Below are 15,503 nucleotides of genomic sequence, written 5' to 3'. Positions count from 1 at the left end.
TCTCCTTATGAAGACGTCTGTCATCCGTAACAGCTACATGCACTCATAATCATGAAATCATGTAGGTATTTCTTCCCAGGATGTGATGAAACATCACTAGCTCATGTGTTTTTTTTTTTTTTTTTTTTTTTTTTTTTTTTTTTTTCCTCTTTACTTCTGCTTTTCTTGTTTTGTTTTGTTTTCCCCTCTTTTCTTTCCCTTTAATTAAATTATCCTTATCTCAACACCTCAGTTTTTTTCTGTCCAGTGTGCTTTCTTCTACCCCTGTTCTTTTGAAGAAGGAGCGATTGTGGTGGAATTCAGCTAATCAGCAGTGTAAAACCACCACAAGGATGATTTTATTTCTTAAAATCACGTTGAAACATCTAAACAGCATGAGTGAGCCACACTCAGATAGAGCATCTGAGGAAAGGAAAACAAGTATCTAGAATTTTGTTAGAGGAAAACATGTCATTCCAATCCCACAACCTGAGAGACATGAGGCTGCTGCAGCATCATGACCCCGGCTCCAACCAGCAAAGAGATCAAAAGGGTTTTCCCAATAGGCACATACAAAGAGACCACATATATACTTTTATATATACATGTAGCTGGCCCATGGTCTGACACATGGAGCACCCACATCAACATTAACAGTAGCCTGGCTGAGCAGGACCAAGGTCTACTAGTAAGAATGTATATACACATATACAATCAGGATCAAACAGTCCGCCCAATAGCCATTCCTGGATCCAGTCTCCCCAGCTGGCAGCACATCAACATACACAAACCCACTACAGTTACTGATAAAGACCTACAGACAGACAGGCACACAGCCATGGACACACACACAGATGCAGAGTAAGACAGGGCTCACCTGGTACCATAGCAGACCCCTGTACACTTTCACCCTTACAGCTAGTCAGGTGCTCTCACATCCAGAGCTGGCTTTTAAGATACCCACTCACCGTTTTCTTGAAGGCCACATCTGGTCACCAACTGGTCTAGCATGAATTTCACTGTCACACACTCATACACCCATACAGATGCCATGGGCACAGAGCCCTCCCACCACTTTCGGACTCTGGTTTCTTTGTATAGCCCCATACAGACACAGAAACGCATATACACACTGAATACAGTGTCCCCCAGGAAACAGTTACAAAGGCATTTCATAAGATATGGGATGCATGGCAAGACAAGCATACCAACCACACCACTAATGGTCCCCAGACATTGGCCAGCCCTTTTTATCCAATTATCCCTCTATTTTCCAACACTTCTTCCTCCCTAAATCACTTAGGTCCATCTCTTTTCCCACCTTCAGTTCCTCCTCTAAATATACCATAGTAAGTTCTGTGCTATCCTGAAATACTCTTCTACTGCATCTCATAACACATCCCAGGCCTTTGGACAGCAACCTTCCTTATTCTGAAAGATGACCCAAAGAGCTGCTCTGGGTGACTCATCTCAGTGGGTTTCACACCTGGGCATAAAACTTTTCTGGAGCAGAGGTAGGATTTTGATGGATAGATGTCTCCTGTGACAGTTTTGATGGACTGATGGCTCCTGCTATGTAGCCAGCAGGGTATTTGTTTTGCTAAGTATACCGACATTGTCTCCTTAGTGGGTGTGCAGAGGAGCTTTTATTACATAACTTATCAAAGTTTATTCCATTCATCAATCATAGTTCAATAGTTTGTATTAGTGTTACCCACCAAATAGTAGCTAGTATTTCCTTGGTCATATTTTCCAGAGAGAGTATTTGAGTGTTTTGAAAGCTTTAAATGGTAGTTCAAAGTGAAATATAAAGATATAGAAGTGTTTTTTAGTCCAATGTCTATTTTCACAAGATAGTTTATCCTTGAGAGTTATCTGGTCTCATTAGATATGGTTATTCCTTTGAAATGCTTGACTAAAATTCAGTTACTGTTCAGATCTGTACTCTGAGTTTGTCAGAAGTAGATCACGCCTGACAAAAAACTTATGCTTTGTGTGTCTTTCCAGCAGACAAGTTATAGTGATACTGAACTGCTACTGAACAGTTGGTGCTGAATAGGTACCAGATATTTCTAAATTTAAGGTCAGGCTGCTGATTGTAAATACAGCACTTCTTTTTTAAAAGATTTATAGCTTGATTTGATGCTAACAATAATAGAGCAATTTCATGCTCCAGTTTAAGTAAAACTCTAACCAAAAAAAAAACAATCTACAGAAACTTTTCATTAAAGTTAGTGATTTTTTGATCTGTTTTTGATTTATTTTATTTATTTATTTTTTTAATCAGTTCATTGCAATTCTATTCTAAATCCCTCTTACCTGGATAACCAAGGTCAACACTAAAAATCAAACAAATAATTTTCTTTGGTGAGCAGAAAGATCTTCCAATAATACAGATATCACTATACTTTTTTCCTTTTACAATGTTTTACATTTTGTTATAAGTATCATAACTTTTTACATTTTATATTTTTTTCAGTGTTTAAAAAATTTGAAAATTTGCACTCATGTAGTCAGCATAGGCCTTTATACTTACATCTTTGCCTGAAGTAGACTCACATCTTTTAATTTTAAACATCTCACAACTGTAGGTCATATTAAATATGGTAGAACTTTCTACTGAAATACACAAATATATGCTAATCAATGCCAAATGTTATATTGAGCATAACTCAACAACATCATGCAAAAGCAGATGAAGTCTCAACATAGAGTTAGATTCAAGCTCCTTAGCAGTGCTGATAAAGTCCTGCATGAGATGTCCAGAAGATGTGTAGACTGATCTATAGACTGAAGTTTTTGGAATTTGTGAAGTGGAAAATTCCACAAACACAATAAAAGAAAAAATTGAAAGGGTGTGAGTATCATTTTCCATGTATAGGGTTCAAAATCATTTCCTTTGGCCCCCAAATATGAATGAATTAATGAAATAATATGAAATAAATAAATGAAACAAAGAAAATCTCTCATAACCCTAATAGAGTTTTCATTTATTTCTGTATGAGCTAACACAACTTTTATTCTGGGTCAATAATGAATTGCACTTTGTTCTAACATTCTTTGTTCTAATATTCTAAAATATTAGTGTGATGCTGAAAAATGAACTGGATTTCCATTCTGACTTGTTTTAGTTTTCCTACCACAGTTTTCACAAATGAACACTAACACTCTTTCTCCTGATCTATGAATCATACCTAGAAGCTAGTATCTTACATCTGGTGAAAATACCAGCCCTTATTTATGGAGTACCATTGCTGATGACACTGTTTTTGTGCATTCCATCTCACACTAGTTACCTCTAAGGTAAAACACAATACATGATATTCGTACTGTAATATCATACAAGAACTGTTGTATATATTTAGCAATATTTAGGATGTGCTTACTTATGAAGTACAACAAAAACCTTATTGACAATAGCAGTACTCACAAATAAAAAACAGAATACAAAAGAATAGAATAGAATAGAATAATAAAATAAAATAAAATAAAATAAAATAATAAAAAATAATAAAAAAATAAAATATACTCCCAAGTTTTGTCCTACTGAAGAATTAAGAAGCAGGATATTCTTCTTTCCTTGTTAAGCTTTGGCTAGGCCAAGTAGGTTTTGGTCTTTTAATCCACTTACAGCCTTTTCAGAAATCCAGTATAATAAAACTAATCTTCCTTTAAAGAGACTTCCTCTGCTGTTATTTAAAACATTGTACTACTCACCAAGTAGTACATGAAGCATAACTGATTTTCTAGTCATGTAGAATTGTTGTTATATGGAAATATTCTGCAGAAGGAATGCTTTTAGCTAATACTTTTTCAGCAAGGTCCCAGTAAAACAAATAATTGTATTTTTCAATATCATATACCACATCAGTTAAGAAATATTGCCAGGTGCCTAAATGATTCAACAGCTGGATATATGCAGCATCTGCTTGTGTTTGTGTGCCTCTATATTAGGTAGAAAACAATGGTCTCCAAGATGCAAAAAAACTTCTGGCCAAGCACTGTGAAGGAGTGAAGGAGTGACTGTAATCACAGAGCCTGTCATATTGTTCACAATTTCTCCTTTACAATAAATGAAATAAAATATTTAATAACACATCAAGACAATCTATTTCAGCAACACTGGAAGTTTTTTATATACAAACCTTTTACTCTCTCCAGTTCAGATTCACAGTTCAGGTTATAACTAGTTCTCTTCAAAGTCTGTCTGTTTATTACTAGCATTTTACTGAAAACTCATATTATTTTTATCTGAATTAAACATATTACTCAATTAATTGCTCTGATATTTATTTATTTATTTAATGTATGATCTTCTTGATACTCCCAATAAGAAAAATTGAAATTCTTGAAACTCATTCAAAAATGAGTGCTGATGGTCTCTAATCTCTCTACAGAATACTAAGTACCTGGATTACAACACTCTGTACAAACGATGATGTATGATTGCCCTGAAAGCTTTGGTTCTCTTAAACCAGAATAACCTTTTAGTTTATACCAGCAGATCTAAGTAGTACCTTCCTAAATGGCAACAACAACAACAACAATAATAATAATAATAACAACAATTCCATATTAAAAATGAACAGTGCTTACAGTGTTTATAGTGTGCTTCAAAATGTTCTAATATTACATTGTTATTTTCATTTCTCAAACAAAAAAGGAAAGCAGCCTAATAGACAAACAATAGATTTTCAAGAATACCAAATTCTTCTGGTTGTATATCAAGATATCATTTCTATTCACTACCCAATAAATTTCAAGAAAATCATGCAAAGTTTACACTTCCACTACAGGAAGGTTAAAATCTACTTAATTTACTTACATTCAGACACTCAGAATTCCCGAGTAATGGGGATGAATATTATACTGAATTCTGTCTGGTTGTCTTTGCAACCAATTATTATTATATATTATGCAAAGTTAAGGTGATCAAAAAATTACATGAATATACACCAAATATGGTCCAATACCTTAAAGACTAATTATTTAGAGTGCATGCATTATCTGTCTGCATTTGCACAAAGAATGTCAGCTTTGTGCAGATTGTGAATTCTGTGGAGATAGCCATCTTTGAAATCACATCAGAAACCTCTTGTCGAGGAGGAAGACTTTTTTTTCTTATGGTGTGACTCCCAAGACAGTGCATACGTGGCATGCCAGATAAAAAGAGATATCACCAAAGCATACAGCTGAGCAGTAATTTTATAAAAAGGAATTTACTGCTGAAATTATTCACTGATGAATTAGAAACCTTAGACTGATTTTACAATGTGTTGTGCTATAGACTTAGTAATAGAGAAAAAAAAGTAATCCCAGCAAAATATTGAAGCAATATCTCCTCACTGCTGGTACTAGTCACAGATGACTTTCCTCTACAAATTTAAGTACTTGAAGAGATAAAGAGTTTATTCAAATGATATCAAATATAACACAGTAAAAAGGTTATTCTGAATAAAAAATGTTTAATGGAAACAAGATAATATTTTAAGCCAACAAAGACCACAGTTCCAAATATATCATAACAGAACAACAAGAAAAGTCATCTTTCCAAATCTACATTAGAAAGTTTTCCCAAAAATGAACAGTTTGTATTCTACGTGTTAAAATAGGTTTGGTAATTTTAAGAAAGATATCAATGTTATCACTTTTCCAATGTTCACAAGGCCAAGCAGAAAAGAATAAAAAAATTAAACCTGTAAAGAGTGTTTCTGGAAAGTATTGTGCCACTCCTTGTCCCATCTTCTTTCATAAATTCAAGATGATGCCAGGAAATTTATCTCTCCCTATGGTCACAGCATCTGAGAAAAACATACTATGCTTCCACACAACCTGAAAGCTTCTGAAGTTTTTTCTTGCCCTGTTTAATCATGCAGAGGTAACATAGAGTTCGATATGGTCACATCATGACACAACTTAGTAGAAAGCTGGGATAAAATGGTCACATCACTCTTGATGAGATCAATCATTCAGTTTTGTTTCCCTTATGAAGTTGTCATTGTTGTGTTTTTGGGACTCTTTATTACCTTTTTGTATCAGAACTCAAGGTTCCCATACAGAGAGATCTGGAAATTCAAATCTTCTTCATTCAGCTGTCCTGCTACTTTATGTTATGTATGATGAATGAGAAACCTAAGATTTATTTCTCTTCCTTGAAATTGAACATGATCAATGTATGAAAATAAAACATGGATATGTATGTAAGATAATTCGGCAGGGCAGAAAATGAAGGATTTTATGTATGTTCAAAATAGTGAAATTATATATATATATATATATATATATATATATATTTATTAGTTCTCCATTAAAGCATATTTAGAGATTAAATATACTTACAGATTAAATATTCTTACCTTCTGCTGTGTGAAGATTTACATCAAAATACTCTGCTGTTTTAGACATACAAACTAATATTCCTGTAGCTCTGTGAACAGAACTGTTTGCAGGTAGCTGTGTGATGTCAAAGAGGTCAAATTTGTGTTTCATTTTGCAGCCAATTATATCTTCACAATTGGTTTCAAAGCAATGAAATTACAACCAGAAATTGCTTTTCCAAAGCTGCAAAGAAACGAAATTTTTACTCTAAAAGTCAGTGATTCTACCACTTAGAAGTCCCAGAGGCTTTGCTTGCCAACTTAGTTGAGAATTTCAGGAAATCCTTGACTCTACAAATTCTGCAGACAGAAGCAGCATTAAGCATCACATGAACTTGAATGATTTGCCTTCTTAGACACATTGAACATCTTCTTGTGAATCACTAAAAGTCTGACATAATAAGGAGTTTCTCTTCAATACTGCTAAAAGCACCAGTAATATTTTACTGATTATTCTGGAAAAGACTTTTTTTGTTTGTTTGTTTATTTGTTTGTTTGCTTGCTTATTAGTTTAAGACAATGAACTTTTGTATTCATGTTTAGTGATACACATGTATCAATAAAACTTGTGTGTAATATTTATCATATTTCAATATGATATATATATCAATATTTATCATTTATCATATACTAAGAAGAGGTGTACTTATTTTCTTAAAACACTGTAAAAAATATGAAGCTGATTACCTAAAAATACTTATCAATAAAACTTGAACTCTTCTTAATTAGAACAATGTCTTGTACACTTCTTAATTATTTGTCTGAATAATTATCCACATATCCACTCTCTACCATTGTTAAAATAATCTTTTCCAAATGCATATAGCTCTTTCCATTTAAGTGCTGAAATATATGCAGGTGTATAACCAAAAAGAATGGAAAAGTCAGACTTCCTGACAACAAAGAAGTATATAGAAAAAGATAATCACCTTTTCCCCTAGAAACTAGAAAATGTCTTAGGACAGGCTTCAAAAGAAAGTCAAAGAACTCTAATTTATACTGTCACAGTGATGTGTCCAACACAATTTTTCAGATTTGCTCTCTTGATGCCTTTGCCTTCTCCTTTTTTTGAAATTATCCCTTTTCTCAAAATTTTTCAACTTTTTTGAAATTATCCCTTTAACATAGAACTCCTCACTATCTCCAGTTTTCTTGAAAGGTTTTCCATCAGAACCCATTCTTGGGCCTGAACTTGTCCTTCAAGCTTTTGATTTGTCTTTACAATCCATTAAATTTCTCACTTCCCTTTAAAACTAACACAGTTTTGATTTATCTTTGGAAAATTTTGGAAGTACTTTTGAAACATCCAAGTTCACTGAAATAGCCTTATTAGGCTTTCTTCTGTTGCATGGGTTGAAGTCAGTGGTAGCACAAATTCAGAAGCAATAGATCTATCAAGATGCCTAAAGAAAGAAGAAAAGTAGCTAGATAGTCAGCAATCTGAAAAGGATAAATAAAAGTCATCAGACTTCTTCCTATCCCAGAACACACAAAAAAAATTTTGATCAGTTTGCAGCAGGAGGAGTTTGGAAGCTAAACTTATAGTTTGTTCTGGGGCAAAAGAGCAGTGTGCAGAGCAGCATGTAAGTAATTTTTGGATTACCTAACCCACCTGATCTCTATTTTCTTTATTTATATTCCATCAGATGATATTTGATGTTCATTTAACTTATTCTCCACTTCTTTCACTCTACGTAATTCAAGCTACTGCTCATGTCCCAGCTTACCTGTTTCTGAATCACTACTAAAATTGGCTGTTAAATACTCCCTCTTAGTTCATCCATCTTAAGAATCTCATTAGAAATCATCAGAGGCTCCATAGTGCTCAGCATTGTATTTTCTTTCCACATTTACTATATGGCAGTTACCAACCACAACAAGTCAGAAATACAAGTCATTTAGGAAGATTGTTCATCTTGTCTTAAAATACCAACTCATGATACTGTTCCCTGCTGAGACAGTGATTAGCATTTTTAGCCAGAGGTCACAGAAAGAGGAGCATGAATAACAATATTGCCCTTACTGTTATGCTGCTGATCTCTTGAATCACACTAACAAGAAATGTATCATAGTTTAGGGGTCCAGAACCCCTACCCTCCACAGATTCTGGGCAGAGACACCTCCCACTGGACCAAGGGGCTCAAAGCCCTGTAGTGGGTTTATGTGGCAAGGTTTTGGTAGCAGGGGGCCATAGGGGTGGTTTCTGTGAGAAAGATCTAGAAGCTGCCCCATGTTTGGGAAGGGCCCCATTGTTTTCCAGATCTGAGCCAATAAGCGATGTTGTTTTGCGCCTCTGTGAAAGCATATTTAAGACAGGGAAAAAAACGCTGCGCCACACAGCAGCTGGGAGAGTGAAGGGAGTGAGGAACAGCCTTGCAGGTGCCAAGGTCAGTGTAGAAGGAGGGGGAGAGGTGCTCCAGGTGCAGGAGCAGAAGTCCCCTGTGGCCTGTGGTGAGGACCACGGTGAAGCAGGCTGTCCCCCTGCAGCCCATGGAGTACCACAGTGGAGCAGGGTTCCACGCTGCAGCCCGTGGAGGAGACCACGGTGGAGCAGGTGGCCCTGCACCGACGGAGGCTGCTGCCTGTGGAAGACCCCTGCCAGAGCAGATTCCGGGCTGGACCTGTAGCCCGTGGAGAGGAGACCACGCAGGAGCAGGTGACCTGGCAGGAGCTGCTGCCCGTAGGGGAGCCAGGTTGGAGCAGTTTTCTCCTGAGGGATGGACCCTGTGGTACGGACCCATATCTGGAGCAGTTCTGGAAGAGCTGCTGCCTGTGGGAAGCCCACGCTGGATCAGTTCATCAAGGACTGCACCCCGTGGGTGGGACCCCACAGCACAAGGGACGAGAGTGACCTAGAAGGGGCGGCAGAGAAGAAGTGCTGTAGACTGACCATAACCCCCATTTCCCCGTTCCCCTGTGCCGCTCGGGGGGGAGGAAGTGGAAGAGGGTGGATGGGGGAAGGTGCTTTTGGTTTCTTTCCTTTGTTTCTCACTTCTCTAGCTTGTTAGTAATGAGCAATAAATCGTACTATCTTCTTATGCTGAGTCTGTTTTGCCCGTTACAATAATTATTGCGTGATTTTCTCGTCCTTATCTCAACCCTTGAGCCCTTTTTACATATTTTCTCCCCATTCCTCTTTGCGGAGGGGGAGTGAGAGAGCGGCTGTGGTGGAGCTCGGCTGCCCACTCGAGCGGAACCACGACAAGCCACTTTCAACCTGGCCTTGAACACTGACAGGGACATGGGAATCAACAGTTTATCTGGGCAAAATGTCCCAGTGTTTCACCACCTTCACAATTAAGAATTTATTCCAAATCTCTAATCCAAATCTACACTCTGTTAGTTTAAAGCCATTCCCCCTTGTCCTGTCTCTATGTTCCCTGACAAAGAATCCCTCCCTAGCTTATTTGTAGGCCCCTTTAGGTAATGGAAGGCAGCTGTAAGGTCTCCCCCGAGCCTTCTCTTCTTCATGCTAAACAACCTCAATTCTCTGCCTGTTTTTGTAGATGAGGTACTCCAGGCTCCTCTGATCATCCCCTTGGCCCTTCTCTGGACTGACTTCAGCAGGTCCATCTCTTTCTTATGCTGGGGACCCCAGGGCTGAACATAGCACTCCAGGTGGGGTGTCACAAGAGCGGTGTAGGGGGAGAGAATCTTTTCTTATTAGAAAATAAGAGTGCTAGCTACTCTTATTTTGATGCAGTCAAAGAAACAGTTGACTTTCTGGGCTGCAAGCACACTTCGCTGGCTCATTCTGAGACTGTCATCCACCAGTTCCCCCATGTCCTTCTCTACAGTGCTGCTCTCAATCCACTCGTTGCCCAGCCTTTCTTCATGTTTGGGATTTCCCTGACCCAAGGACAATCTTCACAGTTCCTACCATCTGGAAAGTAAGAATACTGATTATACCTACATAATTGAAGCTTTTTTGAAAAAATGAGTTCTATCTCCTGTTCTGAGCTACTTCCATCAGCTGTATCAGTTATCATTTTTACCTCTCTTATACACCCAAATACTTAATCCTAAGAACAGCAGTGTTGCCTAATTTCTATTCTTAATTTTGTTGTCTCTGGCTAGGAATATGTACACAGAGATTTTAATTTCTCACAGCCATATGCTCTCTATCATTGCCACCTACATCTAAGAGATATTTTATCATTTAATGGCCTTATTTTCAACAGAGGTGAACACCTGCATATTCCCTCAAATCAGAACATTGCATACAGCACTATTTGGCTACTTGTCCTCTCATTTTTTCTTAATTGTTGGGGGCATATCATGGGAGACTTTAAATAACCTCAACACCTTATTTTTGTTCACCATTATCATCTGATGTTTTTGTATTATAGTTGTTTTGTTTTGTTTTCCTTAACTTTTAAGATTTTCAATGCTGTCAATAATTACCTTCCTTTCTGGACTCTAGAGTGCATTTCAAACCTCTTTTGTCCTTAATCATAAAATCATAGAATGGCTTGGGTTGGAAGGGACTTCATAGACTATCTTGTTCCAACCCCCCTGCCATGGGCAGGGACATCACCCAATAGATCAGGGTGCTCAGAGCCTCATCTAAGCTGGTCTTGAACACCTCCAGGGATGGTGCATCTACAGCATCTCTGGGCAACCTGTTCCAGTGCCTCACCACCCTCTGACTGAATAATTTCCTCCTAACTTCTAATCTAAATCTCTTCTACTTTAGTTTAAAAGCATTCCTCCTTATCATGTCATTATGCGATTGAAAAAACAGAGTTGCTCTCCATCTTTTTTGTAAGTCCCCTTCCAGTACTGAAAGGTTTCAGTGAGGTCCCCCCAGAGCCTTCCCTTCTTTAGGTTTAACTGGCCCAGCTCTCTCAGCCTTTCTCCACAGGAGAGTGCTCCAGCCCCTTGATCGTCTTTCTGGCACTCCTCTGGACCTGCTTTACAAGACTCAAATCTTTCTTGTGTGGGGGCCCGAGACATGGATGCAGCACTCCAAGTGGAGCCTCACAAGGGCAGAGTAGAGGGGGACAACCATGCCCGACAATCTGCTGACCACTCCTCTTTTGTTGCAGCCCAGGATGCAGTTGGCCTTCCGGGCTGCAAGTGCACACTGCTGGCTCATGTCAAGCTTTTCACCAACCAGAACCCCCAAGTCCTTCCCTGCAGGGCTGCACTCAATGAATTCTCCCATGTCTGGGTTTTCTCTGGCCCAGGTACAGCAGCTTGTGCTTAACCTTGTTGAACCTCAATAGGTTCACATAGGCCCACTTATACAACGTGTTCAGGTCCCTTTGGATGACATTCTTTCCTTCTATTGCATCAACCATACCACTCAACTTGCTGTCATCTGTAAATATGCTGAGGGTGCACTCAATGCCACTATCTATGTTGTTGATAAAGATATTGAATGGTACTGGTCAGAGGACAGACTCCTGAGGTATAACACTCATCACCAACCTCCACTTGGACACAGAGCCATTGACCACCACTCTCTGGGTGTGATCTTATTCATCCATCTCCAATTTGGAGACCAGAATGTCATGTCGGACTATGTCAAAGGCCTTCCAGAAGTCCAGGTAAATGAGATTGTTCAGTCTTCCCTTGTTAACTAATGCACTCACTCCATCATAGAAAGCCACTAGAAAGCCATTATTGGTCAGGCATAATTTGCTCTTGGTGAAGCCATGCTGGCTATCTCAGATCACCTTCTCTTCTTCCATATGCCTTGGCATTGCTTCGAGGAGGATATGTTCCATGATCTTACCAGCCACAGAGGTGAGGCTCACCAATCTATAGTTGCCCGGATCCTCCTTTCTACTGAGTACTGCTGTTAAAGACAGTAAAAAATGTTATTACAAACAGTAAAAAATGTTATTACAAATTCCTAAACAAGAAAAGGAGGTCTAAGGAAAATCTCCATCCTTTATTGGATGTGAGGGGAAATAGTGAAAAGTGATGAGGAAAAGGCTGAAGTAGTCAAAGACTTATTTGCCTCAGTCTTTAGCAACAAGAACAGTTGTTCTCCAGGTACCTAGTTCCCCAAGAAGGACTAGTAGATGGCGATAGGGAGGGGGACTAGTAGAAAGGGAACAGGACTAATAGATAAGGAGCAGAATGAAGCCCTCATAATCCACGAGAAAATGTTTAATGGCCTGATAAACCACTTAAACATATGCAAGTTTATGGGGTCGGATGTGATCCACCCAATGGTACTGAGAGAGCTGGTGGAAGTGCTCACCAGGATGCTTTCCATCAGTTATTAGCAGTCCTGGCTATCAGGGAAGGTCCCAGTCAACTGGCAGCTAGCAAATGTGATCCCCATCTACAAGAAGGGCTGGAAGGAGGATGCAGGCAGTCTGACCTCAGTACTGGGGAAGTTCATGGGGCAGATTATCTTGAGTGCCATCATGCGGCAGCTACAGAGCTGTCAGGCAATCAGGCCCAGTCAGCATGAGTTTATGAAAAGTAGGTCCAGCTTAATCAGCTTGATCTCCTACAACAAGGTGACATGTTAAGTGGACAAGTGAATGGCTGTGGATATTGTCCACCTAGACTTCAGTAAAGCTTTTGACACTGTTTCCCACAGCATTCTCCTGGATAAACTGCTTGATCATGGCTTCAATAAGTGTGTGCTTTGCTGGGTTAAAAGCAGCCTCTGTGGCTGGAAGAGACATGGTGAATGGAGTTAAATGCACCTGGAGGCCCATCACAAGTATTGTTCCCCAGAGCCCAGTATTGGGGCCAATTCTCTTCAATTACTTTATCAATGATCTGGATGAAGGCATCAAGTGTACCCTTAGTAAGTTCACAGACAACACCAAGTTGGGTGTGAGTATTGACCTGACTGAAGGTAGGAAGTGTCTAGAGAGGGTCTGGACAGGCTGGATTGATGAGGTGAGGCCAACTGTATGAGGTTCAATAAAGCTAAGTGCTGTGTTCTGCTCTTGGGGCACAATAACCCCATACAACACTACAGGCTGTGGGAAAAGTGATTGTAAGTATTTGAAAGATTGAAGATAAGATTGAAAGTATTTCGCTCTGGTGTGGCCACACCTCAAATACCGTGTTCAGTTTTGGGCCCTTGGACAAGAAGGACATTGAGGTGCTGGAGTGTGTTCAGAGAAGGGCAACAAAGCTGGTGAAGGATCTAGAGAACTAGTCTTATGAGGAGCAGCTAAGGGAGTTGTAACAAAGATGTAGTAATGGAACACTTCCAAAATCCAGACATAATCAGTTTCAAGAGATCTGTTTTTTATTCACATTCAGTGTGACATGAAGAATAATCTCCAGAAAAATATTCAGTATAACGGACAGATTTATTTATTTAATTAAATTTTTGTTTTAAGACAGGATGTGAATTTGAGTGAATTTAAACAAAAGAAAAACAGATTTTGGTTTTCACTCTTTATCTCTTATCCTGTAAACACAGCATTTGAATGTCCCACTGAAAAGACTGTGTTTATAAGAGCTGATGGATGAAGTAAGCAATAAGAAATTAATGACTCTTTCACCATTGAAAGCAATTTTTAGAGTTTTAGATAAGTAGATAATAAAAATACAAGCCAAGACACATGGACAAATTAAGTGATCTTTTTTTTTTCTTTTTTTTTTTTTTAATTCTGAAAGACGTATTGTATCTTATAATTTTAATGTTATTTTTTTGTATTTGGAGCATATTTTTGCTCAATTTGGAATGGAAATAAAAATTCTTAGTTTCTTAATTTCTGAACCATGTCTAACCTAATTTTTATGCAAGATTTCAATTGTTTCCAAGCACAAGCTTTCAGCCAAGTTGGCAGGTGCTAAAATATTTTTTTCCCACATGAGGGCATCAGAGTTGTTCCAACACAATATATAGAAGACACCTTGTTATGCTATTAAGTTTCCTGTTTTCAGGACAACGGGAAATAAAGGTTCACACAGAAATCCTTTACTAATAGCTTCAGTTTTACAGTGCAAAAAAAGTAATCTATTTTGTGTATGTGAGAACGAACACTGTCATTTTGGAAAATGGTGTCAACAACAATATTTCCTTGGGTCAAATTCTATTGACAGAACTCACAAGAGTAGGTCATGACAGTATAATAATTAGAGTGTAAGCTACTGTTTGTCTTGGACAAGGCCTAATAATAAAAACAGGCTGTAACCAGAATAACGATGTTATCAAATGAGTAGATATGGAAGTACTTGCAACTTCTTGTTTATTAGTCTCACAAGTAGCAGTAGGAAATGGAACTAGCATGATCCAAAACCACACAGTGTTCCTTTTTCTTGTTTTGCTCTTGCCTCTCTGAAGATGTAAAAAGCTAGCTACATCGTCAAAGGGGAGAAATGGAAGAGAGAGTAGAGTTCTGTTTTCAATTTATTTTTATAGTTAGCTTTAAATAGCTATGTGTGCTTCTGAATCCTACAACACACTTGTGCATTGCCCACTAGTGGGAATGCTAAAAAAAATTGCAAGGAGTCAACTGCATTGCATCTTTGTGAGTATGTGGTAATCTTTCACTTATCACTTGTTGCAAGTCTGTTGCACAATACCAATTGTAATGGTTAATTTAGTTTTAAAAATTCCTATGTGTCTGTTCCATTTAATCTCACTGGTTTCTTACCCAGTGCTGCAAATCTCTTAACTGATCAAGCTATTCCCCCTTCCTATTCTTTTCTTTCCTTCCTTTCTTTCTTTCTTTCTTTCTTTCTTTCTTTCTTTCTTTCTTTCTTTCTTTCTTTCTTTCTTTCTTTCTTTCTTTCCTTCCTTTCTTTCTTTTATTTTCTTTCCTTCTTTCTTTCTTTCTTTCTCTTTCTTTCTTTCTTTCTTTCTTTCTTTCTTTCTTTCTTTCTTTTCTTTCTTTCTTTCTCTCTCTCTCTCTCTCTCTTTCTCTCTTCCTTTCTCTCTTTCTCCCTTTCTTTCTCTCTTTCTTTCTCTCTTTCTCTCTTCCTCTCTTCCTCTCTTCCTCTCTTTCTCTCTTTCTTTCCTCTCTTCTCTCTCCTCTCTTTCTCTCTCCTTTCTCTTTCTTTCCTCTCTTTCTCTCTTTCTCCTCTCTTCTCTCTTTCTCCTCTTCTCTCTTTCTCTCTTTCTCTCTCTTTCCCTCTCTTTCTTTCTTTCTCTCTCTTTCTCATCTTTCTCTCTCTCTCTCTTTTTCTTTCCTTCCTTCCTTCCTTCCTTCCCTTCCA

This window comes from Aythya ferina, assembly GCF_964211825.1.
Source record: "Aythya ferina genome assembly, chromosome: Z".
In the NCBI taxonomy this organism is placed as follows: domain Eukaryota; kingdom Metazoa; phylum Chordata; class Aves; order Anseriformes; family Anatidae; genus Aythya; species Aythya ferina.
The sequence above is the reverse complement of the archived record's forward strand: the minus strand, read 5'-3'. Positions refer to the sequence as shown.